The sequence below is a fragment of the Peromyscus maniculatus genome, chromosome 5, assembly GCF_049852395.1.
Source record: "Peromyscus maniculatus bairdii isolate BWxNUB_F1_BW_parent chromosome 5, HU_Pman_BW_mat_3.1, whole genome shotgun sequence".
Lineage (NCBI taxonomy): Eukaryota > Metazoa > Chordata > Mammalia > Rodentia > Cricetidae > Peromyscus > Peromyscus maniculatus.
In genome coordinates, this window is record NC_134856.1 from 132,353,586 (window position 1) to 132,365,798 (window position 12,213).

Genomic DNA, 12,213 nt, shown 5'->3' on the forward strand with positions numbered 1-12,213 from the left:
GTGAGGTGACTCAGGGAATAAAGGCACTTGCCATGGGAGCCTGATGACCCGAGTTCAATCCCTGGTACCCATGGTGGAGAGAGAGAAGCAATTTTGAAAGTTATCCTCTGACCTCCACCGGCAAGCCATGGCATGTATGTGCCTGGACTCACATAAGTAAGGTTCCTGACCCAGTGCACCGGATATCTGTGCTATGTATGTGTGTATAACCAGCTCCACACCCCTCCTTACCACAGCCCTGCCAGGCTGTCTCTGTGGAGGAAGCAACACTCCTCCTTGTGTCCCTGTGTCCCAAGGAAGAGGAGAAGGATTAGGGATGAGGGGTTTCACACACTACTCTGGTTATTTCTCTTAGCTTTGTCCAGTTAAAATGCATCACAAATCCTGGGTAGAGTGCCATCGGAGTCCTCTTCCGGTGCTGTCCCTTCCCACGGCAGGAAGGTGAAGGCCAGGATGGGTGCCATAGCCCACACCATGTTGAGAAGAAGTGCTGGTCAACATACAAAGATACCCATACAGAGACACAGCTGACCCAGGACACACACACACACACACACACACACACACACACAGGCTAGCACAGTCACGCGGGAGGGGCAGGCACACAGACAAACTCAAATACACAGATGTGGAGCCATGAACACACACAGGGACATGGACCCATGTTCCTGTGCCCCTGAAAAGGAGAGAAAGCAGACGTGGGGCGCACGCAGGGCCATCACGCCCTTAGCAGCCGCAGTCTAGGAGGGAGGGAGTTGGAGGAGAACACGTACAAAGGGAAGGGAAGGCCATGCAGGGCCATCAGTGTCCAGCATCAAAGCCCCGTGCCGCCCAAGGGGTGGCAGCCATGTCTCCATCTTGGCCCCAACGAACACACAGCAAGGTGTGCAACTGTCCATTAGATCCAATGGAGGCTTCTAGAAGGTACCAGTTGCTAACCCGGGCATACAAATTGTACACAAAATGATTTACCTGTACGGTGGGTCTCTGCAGTCGCTCTTAGCACTTACGGAAAGGAGTCTTCAGGAAGACTGCTCTGAAATTATAAGAAACCAAGAGTCAAGCTCCTGGGTCACTCTCCACCCTCACACTCAGTGTGGCTTCCAGATGCGGGACACAAGTTCCTGCCACCTTCTTAAACTTATGGCCTCAGGCAGACGACCTTTCTACCCAGGACCTATACAGCTTGTACACTGCAAAGGAAGTGAGGTGCTGGGTAGCTAGCCAGCAAAGAGGAAGTGCAGTCTGGGTCGGCTGGTGCTGGCCTCACCACACACAACCACTTCTCTTTTCGGTCTTTTTTTCTCCTAAAAAAATAATAAAAAATAAAAACTGGGCTTGAGTGATGGCTCAGAGGTTTAAGGCACTGGCTGTTCTTCCAGAGGCCCTGGGTTCAGTTCCCAGCACCCACGTGGCCACTCACAAGTGTCTATGGCTCAAGTTCCAGGGGACCGAACACCCTCACACAGACATACATGCAGGCAAACCACCAACACACATAAAATAAAAGTAAATAAATTTAAAAAAATCAATTTTGGTCAGGCTGTTGCTATACTGCCCAGACTAGCTTCAAACTCGGTATGTTCCTGCCTCTGCCTCCCCACTGCTGAGATTCCAGGTGTGTGTCACTACACTCGGGCCCCTCAGTCACCTTTGAATAACACAAGCCAGGCATGTGCATACCTGCCCCAGCACAGAGAGCAGAGTCTAAACACTGGAAAAAGAATCACCAGGCTCAGTTACAAAGCTAGCCAAACAGCCCTGGGTTCTATCCCCAGCATTGTATAAACTGGGCATGGTGGTGCAAGCCTGTAATCCCAACACTCGGGAGGCGGAGGCTGGATGATTAGGAATTCAAGGTTTTCTTTGGCTGCAGAGTGAATTCAAGGCCAGCCTGGACTACATGAGACCCAGGCTCAAAACCAAAACCAAGTATAATCTAGTTGCCTGATTCTTTTCAGATCTTTAAAGACTCCAGTTACACTTTATGTATTTATCGTGTGTGTCTATGTGTGTGGGTATTCGTACCACAGCACGTGTGGAGGTTCAAGGACAACTTGTTGGTCCTCTCCTTCTACTATGTGGGACCCAGGGATCCAATTTAGGGACCTGAGGTGAGGAACAATCACCTTTACCAGCTGAGACATCCAACAATCCTAATTTCAGATTTGTGTCCTTTTCACCTTCCTGAGGAAACTAAGAAAAAAAAAAAAAACCACAGACAACATATTCACAAGAATTAAGTGGGTGCTCACCCTCTGTCTTATTTGGTTTTTTTTTTTTTTTAGGGAGTGCCGGGACAGAAGCAGAGACTGGTTCCCATTAGGTCAGCAATCCACCTCTGAGCCACATTTCAGCCCTTCTCCTCTCTTTCACGGCAGTTTTAAAGCTAAACAGAAACAAGTAGCCACTGGGGAGTGGAGCCAGGCTTCTCCAATACATCCATTAGCATCGGGGACAGAGCCCTCCAAACCGGCTCCCTGAACCCAGTGACTCCATGCCATCAGACCCAGAGGGGCAACCTACATGCTGTGGACAGCTGGAGGCTGGGTGTTGGAGGGACCTGCAGGGTTCAGGAGTGGGCCAGCCTGAGCCCAGCCCGAGCATCTCCCCTAGCTTGCTGAGTCCTACAGTACTCCCAGTGGGACTCTGCAAATGATACAAGGTGACCCACTCAAACGGTCTCCTGTCACAGGGGTAGCGAGCGAGAGGGGGCAGTCTCCTGGGGTCAGGGCAGAAAACAATTCAGGGGGACAAAGGAAGGGATTTATACAGGAGAGAAAGGTTTGGAGAGCAATGCGAAGTCTAGATTATGAAGTGGGAAGACGCATTTTGGGGGACGAACTCTATATGCTTGCCACTCCATGAATGAAGGAACCTTGTCACTTCATGAATGAAGGAATGCCCAGGGCTGCTCCATATGGCCTGATCAGACCTCGTCACCTCTGTTGCAGGGCAGGGATGACAGTGTGTCCCTGTGTCCCTCTAATACACACTGGCCTCTGACAGCTGGACTCACTGTACCCATTTCCTGCCCACCAAGGTTCCCATGTCCCTATCCAGTCTCTGACCCCAGCCAGCCCCAAATTCAAGCCACAACCCGCCTCTGGCTGCAGCGGCAGCTCAGACCCTGGGCCTCCCACTTCTGTTCACCATTTACTCAGACCCTCTGCTTCTGCTTCCTCAACACAAAACCACACGGGATAAAATTAGTTCTCTTACCCCAGTCACCCTACTATGGACTCCCCCTTCGTGGGTATATGATGGCCTCTTAGCCTCCTCAACAAAGCACCTGCTGGTGGCTTTCAGGATGAAGGAAGAGGAGAGAAAGGCTCCCGTTTTCAGAAGCCAGAAGCCTGTCTTCCCTCACCTCTAGGACAGTAGCTAGGGTGGCCCCACGTTCCCAGCAGAAGTAACTGGATTAAGGGGCCCTAAGGTCAAAAGTACCAGCTCAAAGTCTGGGTCCTTCAAGCTTGTCTTAAGGAAGCTGCTGGGCCTCTCTGGGCCTGTTTCTCCCTTCAGAGGATGAGCTGACAAATAGGTAAGTGTTAACTGGGTGGCACTCTTACCAGTGAAATGCAGCCTGTCACAAAGGCCTCCCGGAGATGGCTCAGCCATGCACAAAAGGGGCAGCGTGTGTCTGTGTTCGCTTTAAGTGTGCCTGAGGCATTTTTAAGTGTCAGGGCTGAGGCTGTACGAAGTCCAGGCGGTGGAATGCTTGCTCGCCTAGCATGTGTGAAGTCTAAGGTGTGACACCAGCACTGTTTAAAAGTGGGTTTGGTGGTGGGTGCATGGCTATAATCCTAGTTATGGAGACAAAGGCAAGCAGATTAGAAGTTCAAGGATATCCTTGAACATAGCAAGTTCAAGGCCAGTCTGGGCTACATGAGACACTGCCTCAGCTCTCTTCCCTATATGCAACAAGGGTTTGAACCACGATGTCCTGCAATGATCATAGGCCTGGAACCCCAGAACACCCACCACTCTAAGTGGCAAGCACAGGTTGCATAGAGCACAGTAAGACACAGAATGTAGCAGAACCCCCAGATCCCTGGCCTGGTCCCTGCCAGGTCTCCACAAAGAAGAGACCAGAAGACCAAAAACCAGTTCTTCCTCTGGCCTTGGATCCTCTGGCCTCAGCCCCATTTCAGGCATAGGTGATAGATGAACACACACAGAATGAGAGGACAGGGCCATGGCCAATTGGGATCTGTTTTCTAAGTCCCCAAACCACTAAATGCCACTCCAGCAAACTGCTTTCATCTCCAGCAATTCCTCAGAAATGCACAGCCAAATTACAAGATCAGGCCAGCGTGACAAGGGTCGTAATCAAGATTCACTAGACAGGAGGACCCGGGTCAGTGGGCGGTTATCTCCTGAGTCCTTTCTAGGGATGTGGCACACCCATGGGAGGGGTGGCCTGCTCTCCATAACCCCCAGCAAGTTCAAGCTCTCCTAGTTCGCCTGATCAGGGTTTCCAGTCTAATTGTCAACTGTGTGGGTCACCTTGACCAATTAATGGATCCCTGCCTCCCTCCAGAGACCCCCAAACCTCAGAACTTCACTGAATCTTAGGGTTCTGTTAACTCTTAACTTTTTGTTGTTTTTGTTTTTTGTTTTTTTGAGCTGGGTTTTTACTGTGTCATCAGGCCTGGCCTCAAACACAGGCCACCTTCCTTCCTGCCTCAGCCTCAGGTCATCTGTCTACTTCTTCTTCTTCTTAAATTTGTTTTTGTTTGTTTGTTTTGTTTTGTTTTGTTTTTTGAGATAGGCTTTCTCTGTACAACCCTGGCTGTCTTAGAACTCACTCTACAGACCAAGCTGGCCTTGAACTCAGATCCACCTACTTCTGCCTTTCTAATGCTGGATTAAAGGACTGAGCCACTATGCCTAGCTCAATGTTTCTGCTTCTTAACCACAGTGAAACCCAAGTAGCCAACGTTTTATTGATGCTCAGCATGTGGTCACTGTGGGTGAGCAGATGGATCACCAAAATGCTAGACATGAGACAAGACGACAACCTCATGCATGGTGTGACTGAGACAGGAAGAGACGAGTGCTGTGAAGTCCTGGAGTGCTTTTCTCAAGCTGAGGGTGCCAGGGTTCCCTGTGCCCCAAGACTGTGGCCATGTTTACAGCCAGACTCTTTAGTCTCCAAATACCAAATGGCCCTCAGGCAAGATGTAACAGGCTGGTGAGAAGACTTGGCAAGCAAGGGTGCCTGGATCAAATCCTCTGAGGTGCTGTGGCACACAAGCTTATACATGCATGTGCACGGTACACACACACACACACACACACACACACACACTCTAGAAGCTGGTTCACTATGATCCATAGGTTACAAACGCTCCTCAAACTCACTCTGCCCATTCTCTCAAAGCACTCACAGGAGCTGTTCCTTCTTGACACCCTCTAGGCAGGTGGTTCTCCGGGTAAGAACAGCTGCACCACCACCAGCTTCAAGACACAACTTCAAATAAGGTCATAACCTGCAGGGGTCCTTGCATCTGTTACAGACACTAGAAGTCACTGAAGGTAGAAAATGATCTGGAAAGTCGGTCCATCAGAACTGCACTCACTGTGTCCCTACGGCAGCCGGCAGGACCCAGAAACTGATCTTGCAGTAGGAAATGGAGCCAGGAGGGACTCACTATCATTAGACCCAGGGGACCCCAGAAATCAGAGATTGCTCTGCACACTCCAAGTAGGAAAGGAGGACTCGAGCCTCACTGTCCCGCTAACGAAAGCCCCTCTGCTCCTGGCAGCTTAGATCCCCGTACAGGGCACCAGGGCCTGGAACTCTGGGTTGAATTTTAGACCCTGGCCCTGAGTACGTCTGGTCTGGTGAGCCTTATAACAGCACTGTCTGCCAGCAGGCCAGGGATGCCAGAGTGGGTAACAGGTCTCCTGTTCTGTGCTGTGCAAGTTCCTAGATGATTCAGATGAAGCACGGTGGGTCACCCACCGGGAGCATGGGAGAGCTAGTGAGTCACTGACACCAGACACCAATGCACCATTGTCTTTCGGCGGCACAGCTGCTGCAGGGCGGCATGGCCACTGCTGCATCTCTTTGGGGGCACAGGAAGGAGATGGGTCATCCCTGAGTATGGGAAAAGAATACTGGGTTGATATGTAGAACTGCCTCATGCCAGGCCTGGAACATCAAACCTTAGAAATCCCAGCAGCTAGAAAAGCCAAGATTGCCGGGTGGTGGTGGCGCACGCCTTTAATCCCAGCACTCGGGAGGCAGAGGCAGGCGGATCTCTGTGAGTTCGAGGCCAGCCTGGGCTACCAAGTGAGTTCCAGGAAAGGCGCAAAGCTACACAGAGAAACCCTGTCTCAAAAAAAACAAAAAAAAACAAAAAAAAAAAAAAAAAAGAAAAAAGAAAAGCCAAGATTATAGAACAGTCTTTCACCCAGATAAGCTAGGCTGCCTATACAAATGACAGGTGGCCCTGGAGCCTCATCCCTGCCTCGAGACAATGATTTGTCCTTAACTGAGCTCAGTGCCTACTCCTGAGACCCAGAACATTCCAGGCCCTTCCACGCCAATGACTGATGAGACATCCTAGTGAAGACTCCTCACAGGCATCCCCTAGGTCCCTTCCATCTTCTCCCCCAATGTACCCCAGGGGCAGCTAGCTGTGTGAGGGAGGGGCTCTACTCTTGGGACCACAAGGAGCTCCCATTGTGTCAGGGCTGTTAGGCGTCCATGAGCTTAAAGGCATAGGAAGTTGGGGCTCAGGGAGATAGATCAGCGAGCTAAGTGCTTGCCTTGCAAGCCTGAGGACTGAAGTTCGATCCTAGAGCCTGTGTGAGAAAACTACACGTGGTGGTCCAACAGAGGAAAACTACAGGCTTCCATATTTGCACACCATACTTCCATACCTGCATACCATACTTGCATACTTAAGTGTGCCCACACACATGTGAACATGCACTCATACAAATACACATGCAAAAACCATTGGGTCTGAATGAACACACACTCGTCCTTATTCTTTACACTACTCATGGGGTGTACGCTGCATTCACATTAGCAACCCCAAGAAGATGACGCCCAAGTGGGGGTGTGCAGGTTCCACACAGACACTGGATTTTCCTTAAGTAGCTCAATCACAGGGGGGGGGGGGGGTTTGCCCGTCTCAAGGCGAAACAGAAGTGATCTCCACAAATAAAAGGTGGGAAAGTCACGAGCTGTGAGTCGGGCAGCCTTCCGGGAGGGGGCAGGGAGTGTGACACAGGGGAACAGTTCAGGGAACAGTTCAGTCATGGGAAGGGGATTTCAGCACAGGGAGGGAGGCCATCACAAAGTTTCGCAAGGACAGGAAGTTTTTTAGCAACATTGCCCCAACCAGCAAGCCCTGTCCAGCCCGACCCAGCCCACCCATAAGCCACACTCAGCCTCGTCTTACCTCTACCAACAAGCAGAGGGGCCTCTGGAGCCAGTTTCTGTACACAGTCCCGTCCCGTCCCCCAGATGAGGGCAGTGAGGGCGCAGAGGGCCCCAGATGAGGGCAGTGAGCTGGGGCCTGACAGTTCCGCCATGCGCCATGCTTACTTCCTGGGCCTGTGCCATCCCTCAAGTTCAAGGGGATGCCAGCTTGGAGATATTTATCTCCTGGTGGCTTCTGAGCAAAAATTATCCTAACATATGCTGGTCCATCAGGAAGGGCTAAGTAAATAATAACAGCAGGGTGCGCAACACAGGCTGCACAGCCAGGCATGTCAGCAGTTCTCAGCAAGTCCAGACAAACAATACAATAGTAAATGCAAAACAATAGGAGAGCCCGTAAGTCAGGGCTACTCGCTAAAACCTCAGTCCCAAAGACGGAGCCTGGAGGCTGGGCCGGGCAGCGGCACACAGACCCACACCTGGAGGGGCGGCAGCTTCTGCTTTCGAGGTGCATGTGGGTCTCACATGGTGGCACCTAGGCTGACCTGGACGTTGTCACCTGCACACAAAAGGAACTACCTGCATTCAGTTCTGGAAGGAGGAATTTTAGAGGCGCTTCAGGTACCCTCTGCACTCTTCTGGGTCTTCTCCGCATGTGGCTGGGGTCTTCTGTCAGTGTTGGCCTTAGTACCACGTGCACTGTTTCCAACCACAGATGTTCCCCACCTCTGCATCCTCTCTTCTGATGCATCTCGCCTCGGAATACTCACCAGGAATTTCTGACATCTTTAGAGAGAATCAGCCTCATCCAAACTGAGATCTGCGCCCTGAAAACCCCAAAGCCCCTGTGCACACTCAGGTTTACCTCACAGGTACTTATCACCTTAGGCCCTGCCTCTGTTATCTTCACAGCTATGCTGTCTGGCTCTGACCTGTGCCTCCATCATCTTCACACCTGTTCTCTGTGGTCCATTATCATGCCTGAAGGGCAATCGACTTACAAGCCAACTCTCCAACCGGAAAAGGGCAGCCTAGACACCCCATCTAAGACCATCCACAAAGGAAAGGATCCGCTGGCCAGATCCCAAGTGGACCTGACCGCCCACATCATTACATGGGCCCCAGTGCTCTGTCTCTTGCAAACATGTAAGCTGAAGGGATGCTCCAAGCCCCAAGTGGCAGCCAAAGCGTGGTGGTTTGAATGGGAATGGCCCCCATAGGCTCCTATATTTGAATGCTCGGTTCCTAGTTGGCGGAACTGCTCCGGGAAGGATTATGAAGCATGGCCTTGCTGGAGGAGGTGTGCCATTGGCGCGGGCTTTGAGGTTTAAAGCCCAGTCTTACTCTCTTAACTTCTGGATATGATGTGAGCTCTCAGCTACTGTTTCAGCAGCATGTCTGCCTGCCTGCCGTCATGCTCCCCGCCCCAATAGTCACAGGCTCTGACCCTCTATAACCGCAAGCCCCCGATTAAATGCTCTTTTATAACTTGCCTTGGTCACAGTGTCTCTTCCAGCAATAAAAAAAGTAACTAAGACAGAGTCCTTCTTCAAGCACTAGAGAGGATTCCAGAGCCAGCCTGTGGACAGAGAACTGACACAGAGGTGGCCAGGAGAGGCTGGGAGGCCACAGAGGCAGGCGCTTGGGTGCAGAGTGGCCAGCAATGGCAGCAGGGGCATCGCTCTGGGCTGGGGACCAGTCCACAGGATCCATGCTCACCAGAGCAGCGTGTGCAGAGATGACACCTTGAGGAGTGGACCAGGGAGTCACATCCTTGCCTGTGCTGTGTGTCCATGGCACCTTAAGCACCCTGCCACCCAGAGAACACAGCAGGGCAGCCAGGCCACCAGGCCTCTACAAAGCTCACCTTGCTGGCTGGCTCCACTTCCTGGGCACACCCAACAGAAGCACCAGGAAAATGTTTTGTTTTAAGCTCTGTTCATGCTGACCTCTCTGCTCTGCCGGCCCAGAGCCCATGGCTGCTTGCCTAGTTCTAAACGTAGAGAAGACTCACACAAAGAGCACACCACACAGGTCCCTGGGGCTAAGGCAGTGCTGAACAAAGAAGAGCCTGTTCTGTGGCCCTTCCTCAGCTGACCAACATGGTCTGACTTTTTGGGTTGCTTTGTCTAGTTTGAGATGGAGGAGTGAGGGTCTTGCCTATGTTGCCCAAGACGGCCCTGACCGACTGGGCTCACATGAGTCTCCTGCCTTAGCTTCCTGAGTAGCTAGGACTCATACACACGGCAGTGCTGCTGGGTTCTGGCACATTTTGCTGTTCCTTTGGGGATACTGAGGCCTGGTGATGCCCACCACACTCCCCACCTTGCTGACCCTTCCCAGGAGTAAGGACACACAAGCCACGTTCCTTGGTCCTTAAATCTCACCTATCCTCCATCAGATGGCATCTGTCCAGCCCCTCTGTGTCGCCTCCATCTCAGGCATGCAGCACCTGTGGCCCACAGGGCCACTGCAAGCTCCTGCTGGGCCAGTGGCAGTGGCCGCAGGTCTCGTGCCCTTGGCACACCAACAGGGGCACAGGCAGAGTTCCTGCATCCCTGCTCAGCAGCGCCATCACTGACCTCACCTGTCTCTCAAAGGTGTAGATGCTCCTCCCCGTGAGGACTACATCTTACGGGGCAAGGATGCCTCCCTGGGACTGCTGTTGAAACAGACTCCAAACTCACTGGTTCGAAACAACACAGATACATTACAGAACAGCTGTGGAGGGCTGGCTGAAATCTCAGGGTTGCCTAGGCTCCTGGGTGTGCCACTGGGCTTCTCCCAGCTCTGCAGGCTTCCTCGATAACCACAACCAGCAAACAGGATCCCAGTGTCCCAGGCCAACTCGAGCTCTGTCGCCAGCACTGTTGAGATCTGAAGGCAGATCTGAAGGATCCTGGCGGATCCTGGCGGGAATGAAGATATTCTAAAAGACCCCCATGCCCCTCCCTTTGGCTATCAGACTACTGAAACAATGGACCCCAGGAAATTGGAATTTCCCCAGGAATCTCACCCTGGGAGCAGGACATGCCTGAAGCCTGTGCCAGCCAGAGGAATTCATCTCCCAGGAAGAGATCTCATATGCGTCCACAACTTGTCAGAACACCTTGCAGGAGGGACTAGAGCTGACCAATGGTTGGTCACTGATGGCTGGGACCACATATGACTAGGACTGCTTAACTATGCAGACCTCTCAGGACCCTGGAAGACAGATGCCCCTGGAGTGTATGTTGTTGGGATGTCCCCACTGGACCTCTTTCTTCCTCTTCCCAGTATGATCACATTGAATAAATCTCCTTTTCCTGCTTTGCACCATTAATTATTTTTTTAATTGGCTTATTGAGGACAGGTAGCCTGGCTTGTTGGGGCTGCTAGGCCCCAAGCTCTAACTCTTAACTGCTCCAGTAACAAAAGCTGGGCTAAGCGACATGACTTCAATTTTCATTGCACAGGTACTGTCTATCCCACACCAGGAAGGGAGGAGATGAGGCTGGTAGAAACGGACCCTCCTCTACCACCTTTCTAGGTCACTGTTACACAACCCCACTCCCACCCCGCCCTCTTTTGTCTGACCCCTTCGGTGACTTATCACCGTTTATTTAAATGGATCTGAAGCTTGAGTCTGCATCTGTGGAGTTTGAGTTCTTTTGAGAGGCACCAATACACATGAGGATGTTAAAGTCGGCAGGCCTGTCTTGATCTGCCTTTTACTACTTTACTTCACAGGCCCCAGGGAAGAGGGCTTGGAAAGTGGGGTCCCCTTCCCCCTGAAGCAGTGGACCCCGCAGCAGTACTCTGATGATTACATTCTGCAAATCCCAGAAGAGCACACCTGTCACTAAAATCCAAAACTGAGAGAGGGGGCTAGAGCCCTGGAGACAGGAGAGACACCTGTGCCCCGCCCATTGGTATGCGTGGCAGTCCAGCACAAGCCAGGTCAAGCTGACCTCCAAAGAAAAACCTGCATCCAACATCCAACAACGAAATGGACCCTGGAAGGAACAGGTAGGAATTTTCCACTTGCCATCCCATAAAACTCATGACCAAGACTCTTGTCTCTTTCGTAACCGGCAATCACTGAGTCGGAAGGTCTACCCCTTTTTCCCTGGGCCAAACTTAAAAACAAACAACTCTCTCTGTACTTCTCTTACGTGCAGATCCCAGCTTCTAATTGTTAAATATTTAACTGGACGTGGGTGTGGGGGGAGCCAGGAAAGTAGAAAAGGCCCCATGAGATGGGAAAAAAGGCTTCAAATGAGAAAGGAGAGGAGGAAGAGGAGGAGATGGATGGATGGATGGATGGATGGATGGATGGATGGATGGATGGATGGAGCATAGGTCATCTGGAAGCAGAAAGGGAAATACTGGAGGGGGGAGGGGCAGGGAGAATAAGGAAGGGAAATCAACCAAAACTAAGGATGTCTGCCAATGCCATAAGGGAGTGTGTTCGTTCCTTTATAAACTCATGAAAAAGACAAAAGAAGTGAACAGAAGTGTCTGTCAGCAGCCCAACCTGTAAAAAGAATATATAAGGAACAGCCCCAGCGGAGACAAAGGCAGTGGTTTGCTCAGCCTGTGCGAGCTGCCCCGACCCCACTGTAGGAACGCCCCAAAGCTCTCTCACGGTTCAGTCTGCAGATCTCCTGGCCTTTCTCTCATGGTTTCTAGAAAGTATAAGCTGGCCATTGCCTCCTTCTCTCTCTGTAAATTAGTCCTTTTTTCTTCGCCAATGTCTTGTCTCCCGATTTCTTTTGGAATTCAGGGAAACAGAGGCTGTGGATTAAGGGCATGAATGTCCATCCATACAGCCA

General features: G+C 51.5%; 1 protein-coding gene across 5 annotated transcripts in view; it reads right to left on the reverse strand.

Annotated features, from left to right (window-relative positions):
* Sema4d (semaphorin 4D) overlaps positions 1 to 12,213 on the reverse strand; it is a 105,038-nt gene that overhangs the window by 47,947 nt on the left and 44,878 nt on the right. For 3 of the 5 annotated variants that reach the window (XM_076573330.1, XM_006976850.4, XM_042278479.2), the window contains one exon: positions 973 to 1,036. The exons of the other annotated variants lie outside the window; for them this stretch is intronic. The gene's annotated coding sequence lies outside the window, so the exon portion shown is untranslated. The remainder of the gene's footprint in view (positions 1 to 972; positions 1,037 to 12,213) is intronic. 5 annotated transcript variants of the gene reach the window in all.